This window comes from Amblyraja radiata, chromosome 7, assembly GCF_010909765.2.
Source record: "Amblyraja radiata isolate CabotCenter1 chromosome 7, sAmbRad1.1.pri, whole genome shotgun sequence".
Classification (NCBI taxonomy): domain Eukaryota; kingdom Metazoa; phylum Chordata; class Chondrichthyes; order Rajiformes; family Rajidae; genus Amblyraja; species Amblyraja radiata.
Genome location: NC_045962.1, coordinates 16078163 through 16087360, shown reverse-complemented (window position 1 = coordinate 16087360; position 9198 = coordinate 16078163).

Here is a 9198-nt window from a genome sequence, read left to right as displayed (position 1 = left end):
TCCATGTTCACCATATAATCACTTTTTCAGATTAGTTAGTTTCGCTGCCTGTTCTGGTCGAACTGCACCTTTTTCAATGTTATCAGTCTGATGACAATGTTTCAGTTTCTGCTTTGCATATGAACATGTGAAGAAGGAGCAAGAACAATCTAATCGGCCTTGGCAAGCCTGTTCCATCAATTAACTAGATCTCAGCAGGTTTGATTGTAAACCCAACTCTGTTTTTCCATCTGCAAACTTTCACTTCCTGTCTGCCACTTCCAAAAATATTCAGACTCTCTGTACTGTCCTTTACAGGAGAATGCTGGCCACACTGATATATTGTCCTTCACTATGATCATTTATATTTTTGCAATAAACATTATATGACCCTTGTAGAAATCGTAATACAGTATATTCTGTTTCCACAACACATGATACTTCTTCAAAGAGCAATAAATAGTTTTATTTTGTCCTTTCCTAGCCATTCACTCGATTTAGTTCCCATTTTTCTACCACCTGTATCTGAGTTCCCAATGCTGCCACTTTATCTTAGGTCCACTTTCAGTTAAAATTGATTCCCAGCAGTTTAGTTGAGATGCTCAAATCTATCAGTGTCTTATTGAAATGTTATGCTTTCAGCTTTAGTAATAACCATGCCGCCAACCTTTGTACGATTGGTAAATTTGAATATATAGCTCTTTGTTGTGCCACCTAAGTTATTAATAAATATAATGAATAGCTAAGTCCTCAGTGGCGATCCATATGGGATGTCATTAGTGACTTCCTTCCATTCGTTTTTTCCTCCTTTGTCTTCTATCACCAAACTCCATAATTAGTCCAATAATTCCCTTTCCATTCCATTAGCTGTATTTGTTCTTCAATTTATAAAATTCTGCATTTTGATTCACTAATTTTCAGGCATATTAGCCTCTTGTTCTGTAGAGAATACTGCCACAAAGTAATTACTCAATGTTTGTCATTTTTCCTATTTTTGTTTGCCATATGACCCACTTTATATTTAAAGGGCTTATCTTCTTTCTTGATCATCTTTCTCTTCACGATTAAATGTAAAAATAGGGTGAGTCATGTTCTTCCATGACCAAGTAGTCATTAATTAAAACACAGTCCATCAGTTAATTATCTTATTATTCTCCATTTACATTTTTTGAGGAAATATTTTTTTCATGCATACTAATTTTGAAAAGTTAATCCTAAATCTATTTCTATGCTAGTATAGCTTTCGGGACAAAATGGAAGATAAAATATTTCTGAATTAGTTTAATGCAAAGTTAATATATGTCACCATCAATCAAAAACATTTTGCCAGCTCTTTGAAAAAGATGTACAATTGATCCCCTGCCTCCACATTCTCCCTAACCTTTCCACTTCCAAGTGTTTATCCAGTTTCTTTCATCTTCAAAGCTCCCAATCAAAACAGCAACAGACACATCCCATGAATGAAGAACAAAGTGTAGATTTGGTTTCTTCTCATATAAACATAATCTAAGACAAAATATAACCTTAACCTTAATAATATATTCCAATTGGCAGTCAAAAGTCAAAATTTCACTTTATTGAGGCTTATTGTAGTGGTTACTCCCAGTCTAACCTCATGATATACTTCTCGCATAATATATTTTTCCGTTTATTTTGCACTTTCTAGCCTGCAGGTCAATCAGCAGTCTAAAGAAGGGTCTCGACCCAAAACGTCACCCATTTCTTCTCTCCAGAGATGCTGCCTGTCCCGCTGATTTACTCCAGCTTTTTGTGTCTATCAGCAGTTGATCTAAGTCATGTCTCCCACAGGATTTGAAAGATCTTGGATGTTCTCCATTCCAAGAATGGGGACTTTGCTATTCCTTCAGTCGAGACTGAATGGCGAAGCACGTTTGCTTCCAATGGTGGACTTCCTGCAGGTTCTGGTGGCAACACGTTGCACCTACATTACACATCTGTTTCCCCTTTAGAACCCAGAATCCGGATCAGTGGCGCAGTGGCAGAGTTGCTGCCTCACAGTGCCAGAGACCTGGGTTCGATCCTGACTACAGGTGCTGTCTGCACTAAGTTTGCACATTCTCCCTGATGCCACATGGGTTTCCTCCAGCTGTTTCGATTTCCTCCCGCATCCCAATTATGTGCAGGTTTGTAGGTTAATTGGGTTCTGTAAAATTGTCCCTAGTGTGTAGGATAGAACTGGTGTACGAGGTGATCGCTGGTCGGCGCAGACTTGGTGGGCCGAAGGGCCTGTTTCCATGCTGTATCTCTAAATTAAACTAAACTAAAATAATTGCAAAGGTTACCATTCCACTCCAAGAAAACAATTATGAGAGAACAATTATTTTCTCAACTATGAGAATTCAGAGATCAATGGCAAGTGTCAAACATTTTATTTTGAGGCAAGCCAGAGGGTTGGATTTTGGGGATAAGGAGTGTTCTCTTCTGCGTCTGTGCTGCATGAAGTAAAGCCTAAAGAGCACCAGGGAGAGTGCCACAGGGTTTTGCAAACTACATGCACCATTTTGAGGCATCCTTGAAGAGAGTAGCTTTTTAATCTGCTGCTTCCTTCACCATCCAATACGGGAAGCAGAGACCCGTAGAGACCGCTCCCTCCGCAACTCCCTGGTCAATTCGTCCCTTCCCACCCAAACCACCCCCTCCCCGGGTACTTTCCCTTGCCACCGAAGGATATGCTACACTTGTCGCTTTACTTCCCCCCTTGACTCCATCCAAGGACCCAAGCAGTCTTTCCAGGTGCGGCAGAGGTTCACCTGCAGCTCCTCCAACCTCATCTATTGCATCCGCTGCTCTAGGTGTCAGCTGCTCTACATCGGTGAGACCAAGCGCAGGCTTGGCGATCGCTTCGCCCAACACCTCCGCTCAGTTCGCAATAACCAACCTGATCTCCCGGTGGCTCAGCACTTCAACTCCCCCTCCCATTCCGAATCCGACCTTTCTGACCTGGGCCTCCTCCATGGCCAGAGTGAGTCCCACCGTAAATTGGAGGAGCAGCACCTCATATTTCGTTTTGGGTAGTTTACACCCCAGCGGTATGAACATTGACTTCTCCAATTTCAGGTAGTCCTTGCTTTCTCCCTCCTTCCCCTTCCCTTCCCAGCTCTCCCGCAGCCCACTGTCTCCGCCTCTTCCTTTCTTCTTCCCGTGCCCCCCACCCCCACCCCCACATCAGTCTGAAGGGCCTCGACCCGAAACGTCACCTATTCCTTCGCTCCATAGATGCTGCCTCACCCGCTGAGTTTCTCCAGCATTTTTGTCTACATCCAATGAAGAGAGGTATGTTTTGCCTGAGACTGTCCACGAGGATGAAGAGCAAGAGGAGTAGGCAGAGCAACAACATGCACAATGGCAGGTGACAACGTAGGAGACCTTCTCTAGATGTGTTGGATCTGTGCCCGCGTGATTGCCGATTTTTCAGGGTGGCACTAATGGGTCACGTACATGATACCAGTCATTCCTATTCATTGACCCTGTGTCCATGGCAAGAAGTCCATGCAGCAAAGCCACTCTTCCCTTCAAATGGAGAGAACCTTCAAATGAAGACTCTACTGAAAGCATTAAGTTTCAGCAGAGAAAGATTCCACAAGGCTCGATATAACCGTGGGAGAACATTTACTGAGAGATATAGGATTGCTGTACCCAAAGCCAACAACCAACACCACAAAAAAAGATACGAATGCAATAATATGCAAAAGGATCTCACCTTCCATGATTCTCTATGTCTGCGTTGGCTGGTGTCTGGTGGTCGAACACATGATGACATCTTGCTCCATCAATTACAGTTGCAATGATCCCTCAGAAAACAAATAAGCTACGCAAGCATTAAGGACCCCTGAAAATTTCAATCAGTGGCTTCTTATCAAGGAGAGAAAAGAGACTGCAGGCATTGGAATCTAGTGCTAAAAGCAAAGTGCTGGAGGAACTCAGCGGGCCAGGCAGTATCTCTAAGGGAAATAGAAGGTGACATTTTGGGTCAGGACCCTTTATCCTACTGTCGAGGGCAGAAAGCTGATAAAGAGAGGTGGGGGGGAAGGGGTTGGGGAAAAACTGGCATGTGATGGGTGAATTCAGGGGAGGAGGGGTGATGAGTGGAGATAGTAACAAAGGCTAGAGATGAATTGGAGACAGAAGGATGCACTTATAAAGGATTTTTTCAGATACCTGCAGTGACTGATGTATCATCTCTTGTAAGTTCCACAGTATGAATCTAATTAGCAATTATGATTCTCATGAGCATTGTTTTCCGTGCTTGCTAAAATTGCACACAGTTCTCGTCACACTGTTCAGCTCCTTAGAAAAATCTAGAGAAGGTGCAGTTAATGCAGGCATCTGATGGGACATTGAGCTAAGACACCACGTGCCATCTAAAATCTTTTGGATATCAACAGGTAGCACTGACATTGTGATAGACAAGGCTACTGGAAGGCGAACATCTGTCTCAATGATTATGTAAATGGAACAGGATCTCCAGATGAAGAAATACTCTCAGAGTGAAGCTGAGCTCAATGGAGTACACATTGTCAACAAACCAAGCAGGGGGTTGAATTATAATTGAATTATAATTGGAGCAGAGGCCTAATAGCTAAAAGAACAACTGAAAATGCTGGAAGCACTCAACAAGTTGTGTAGACTTTAGAGATACAGTGCGGAAACAGGCCCCTCGGCCCACCGAGTCTGCGCCAACCAATGGTCAGCGATCACCACATACACTAGCACTATCCGACACACACTTGTTGATCATTTACAGTTTTTTACCAAACCAATTAACCTACAAACGTGTACCTTTGGAATGCGGGATGAAACTGGATGAGCCGGAGAAAACCCACGCTGTCACAGGGAGAACGTAGAAACTCCGAAAAGAAAGCACCTGTAGTCAGGATCGAACTCTGATCTCTGAAGCTGTAATGTAGCAACTCTACCGCTTCTGTAATTGGCTTCTGTAAATTACCCCACGAGTGTAGGTTGCAAAACTGGGATAACATAGAACTAGTGTACGAATGATCACTTGTTGATGTCGACTCGGTAGGCTGAAAGGCCTGTTTCCACACTGTATTTCCAAACTAAACTGAACTAAACTACACTAAACCAAACCAAAATAACCTAAACTAAACTAAAGTGCCACTAAAGCGTTTGGGCCTGAGCTAAGATTGACCACTGAATCCTATTATACAGAAATCTGCACTTTGATGGAAACCCGTGTTCTAGGCTCTCTATTCCTGAAGAGGAATTATTTGCTTCTGGTCAGTCGCATCGATTTCTGGCCAACAGACAGGAGTTTGCACCCAGTTGACTGTAAACAAACCTCTGATTGAACCCACGGGCTGAGAATGGCTTCTTCTGGTAGCTACATGGAAGCAGAAACACACTTTATCAGCAGGCTAAAATGGAAACGTTGATACTAATTTGCACATGGGTGAGCGAGTGTGGTTCATAGTATGGAAAGGAGGTGCTCCTGGGTCCATGTGATCTCCTTTCCATCTCCTGCAAGGGATGCCAAACTGCACATCAGGCATTTTGTTATGCATCCACATCAGCCTCTGCATGATGACACCGCTGTTTTCATCTGAATGCCCTGGGAAAGTACCAATATATGACCTCCCCCCTCCCCCCCTCCACCCCCCCCCCCCCCCCCTCCTCCCCCTCCCCCACCACAGGGGAAAGCACACTGCATTATCTGTGCCTCTGCCGCCTACAAATGTCAGGCGTCTCTTTATGTGAAATACACACCTCAAATCCAGTCTCTTCAGCTCACCTCCCTCTCACCTCCCTCACCACCTCCCCCCTTGCACGCCGATACGTGTGCGTGTGTGTGTTTTGCGACAGGGTCCATTATTGCCACTGTTTCAATGTGAGCTATTCTTCTGATGTATGTGTGTGTGTGTGTGCATGTTTGTGTCTGTGTGTGTGTGGTGTGAGGTGTGCGTGCGTGTGTTGTGTGTGTGTGGTGTGCGTGTATGCGTGTGTGTGCGCCTATGTGTGTGTGTGTTTTGCGGGAGGGGATTTTATTGTCACTCTTTCAATGTGGGCTATTCTCCTTCTGATGTGGGTGTCCTGTCAGTGTGTGTGTGTGCGTGTTGTGTGTGCTTTGAGTGTACTTTACTGCCACTCTATGAATGTGAGCTATTCTTTGGATGTGGGTGTGAGTCCTGCCAGTGTGTGTGTGTGTGTGTGTGTGTGTGTGTGTGTGTGTGTGTGTGTGTGTGTGTGTGTGTGTGTGTGTGTGTGTGTGTGTGTGTGTGTGTGTGTGTGTGTGTGTGTGTGTGTGTGTGTGTGTGTGTGTGTGTGTGTGTGTGTGTGTGTGTGTGTGCTCAAATGTGTGTGTGGCTGGGTGTGTGCAGACTCAAGTGTGTGTGTGTGTTATTGTGTGTGGGTATGTGCATGCTCAAGTGTGTGTGTATCTGCCTGTCTGTCTGTTGCATGTCTGCCTGCCTGCCTGTATCTGACCGTGGGACTGGTGGTTCCTGCCTGTCTTTGTGAGGAAGGAGTCTGCTTTGTTTTAAGGGAGGGTGCTTGCTTCACTGCCTCTCCCAGTGTGTGTGTGGGTGTGCCTGGGTGTGTCTGCCTGCCTTGTTACTGTGTGGGTGTGAGTTTCTGTCTGAATACTCTGAGCTGTGAAGCCTAAGACAGCACACGTTGCATTTGCAAGAATCACAACTTTGATCTTGTGACATGTCTTGTGAATCATGCTATTTTCCTTGGGGCTGCTCCATGACGTGAGGTAGATCACTGACACGCACCAGGTCTGTCACCGCCTCCTCTTCACTGCCACCCTGGCTCATCTCCTGCCCTCAGCACAAGGGACTTGTCTCCTCTTCTCCACTGTCTTCACAAATACATTAGGGTCATCGTGTGTAAAGTAACACACAGATGGGGATTCCTCTCTCCCACTCTCTCCCACTCTCTCTCACTCTCACTCTCACTCTCACTCTCACTCTCACTCTCACTCTCAGTCTCAGTCTCAGTCTCAGTCTCAGTCTCTCTCAGTTCACTCTCAAGATCTCCTCTGAAGAGAGAGAGAGAAGAGAGAGAGAGAGAGAGAGAGAGAGAGAGAGAGAGAGAGAGAGAGAGAGAGCGAGAGTCGAGAGAAGAGAGAAGAGCGCGCGAGAGAGAGAGCGAGAGAGAGAGAGAGAGAGCCCAAAGAGAAAGAAAAGAAGAGAAAAAAGAAAGAGGGAGAACTAGCGAGAGAGAGAGAGCGAAAAGGAGAGAGCAAGACGAGAAAAAAAAAAGAGAGAGAGAGAGAACAAAAAAGAAGAGAGACGAGAGAAAAGAGAGGAGAAAGCGAGAGAGAAAGAAAAAAAGTAGAGAGATCGAAGAGAGAGAGAGAGAGAGATCTTATCTCTCTCTCTCTCTCTCTCTCCCACTCTCTCTCTCTGTCTCTGTCTCTGTCTCTGTCTCTGTCTCTGTCTCTGTCTGTCTGTCTGTCTGTCTGTCTGTCTGTCTGTCTGTCTGTCTGTCTGTCTGTCTGTCTCTCTCTCTCCCACTCTCTCTCTCTCTCTCTCTCCCACTCTCTCTCTCCCGCTCTCTCTCTCCACATGACACATGGAGTGTGCCCTTTACAGAGTGTATCCATTTTGTGGGTCAGTGATGCCTGGTAGCTGTGACTGGCCTAACTTCATGGCTTGATAGGTGCCAACGATGTTGCTTGTTGTATCTGGGATCATTGGCCCTCAGCCATACATGAGGATTGTGGTCTAAACCTGCCACCCCGTAGAACTGGTAAGAACCTGTGTGGATGAACTGTGCTGAGGGAAGTTATTTCTTTAGCCCTGAACCAAATAATTTCTGGCCATGCATATTTATTTTAACCCTCCCTACATCACCTCTGGTGCTCTTGCAAACTACATTCAATCTCTTGTTGAAAGCCCCACAACCACTGGAAATGCATCAACATTGTTATAAAAACTTCACATTGTTTTGAACACCATAACATATTTCCCTTAATCTTCTAAAACAGAAATAAATTTTGAAAAAGTCCGAAGAAGGGTCCCAACTTGAAACATCGCCTATCCATGTTCTCCAGGGATGCTGCCTGACCCTTGCGTTACTCCTGCACTTTGTGCTCTTCTTTGTAAACCAGTATCTGCAGTTCCTTGTTTCTACAGAAAAACCTTAGTCCCTCAACTTAATTATAATCTTTTATCCTTGCTGCCATTCCAACAAATATAGTTGTTTTCTCTCTGTGACATGGGTTTAGTCACAGATAAACCATTATCTTCCTGAAAGATTTGAATAGACCCATAGAAGTAATCAGTCAACCTTTCTCCTGTCATTCTTATGTGAACTCTGGTGACTAGAGATGGCTTCCTGCTTATCAATGACTAAAAGTTGGTGAACGCTATTGGAATCAAGTCAGACTACATCTTCAAGGTAAACGTCTGTGACATTACTTTAACAAATTACATTCAATGTATTGGAAAGCCATGAAAAAGCAAGACACTGATTCATTTATCTACCCTTGCATTCTTAACCCTGTAGTCCACCACGTATTAACCCATGGATCTCTTCTATTTTGTATTCACATGCTGCCCTTCAGTGACTCACCCAAACAAATAATATTATTTTCTACAGTTTTGAAGATCTGACCTCAGATTCTCCACATCACCAAGACTCCAGCTTCCATCACTCTGCTGCAGCAAAACCATTGCAGTTTAGTTTAAAAAGAGAGGCAATACACAGACAGACTTAACTCAGAGCCTCTGTGGACTTTGAAGAAACAGCAGCAAAGAGAAGCAGGAAAAAGCACTGATTGAGTCTAGTCCGAGTGGGAGAAGAGTTAGAAGTGAGTCAGAGGGGGAAAACACTTTAAAAAGAGAGGCAAAACACAGACGAACTTAACTCAGAGCCTCCGTAGATTTTGAAGAAACAGCAACAAAGAGAAGCAAGAAAAAGCATTGATTGGCTTTAGCCCGAGTGGGAGGAGAGTTAGAAGTGTCAGAGGGGGAAAACAGTTTAAAACTGAGGAATTTGGCTGGTAAATTGGTAAAATAGGCAATTTATCAGTCAATATAAGTAAGACGCTCTTAGGGAGCGGCAGTGAGGGAGGTGCCTTGTGAGTAAAGTGTGACTTTGGCTCGAGAGTCTTTGGCTCGAGAGTCTTCGCCGAGGAGGCTGAGGGGAGGAGACTATGCAAAACGCTGGAGAGGGAGAGACGAAAGAAGGAGATGTCAGGCAAGCTGATTCAGTGCGATGCTTGCAGTATGT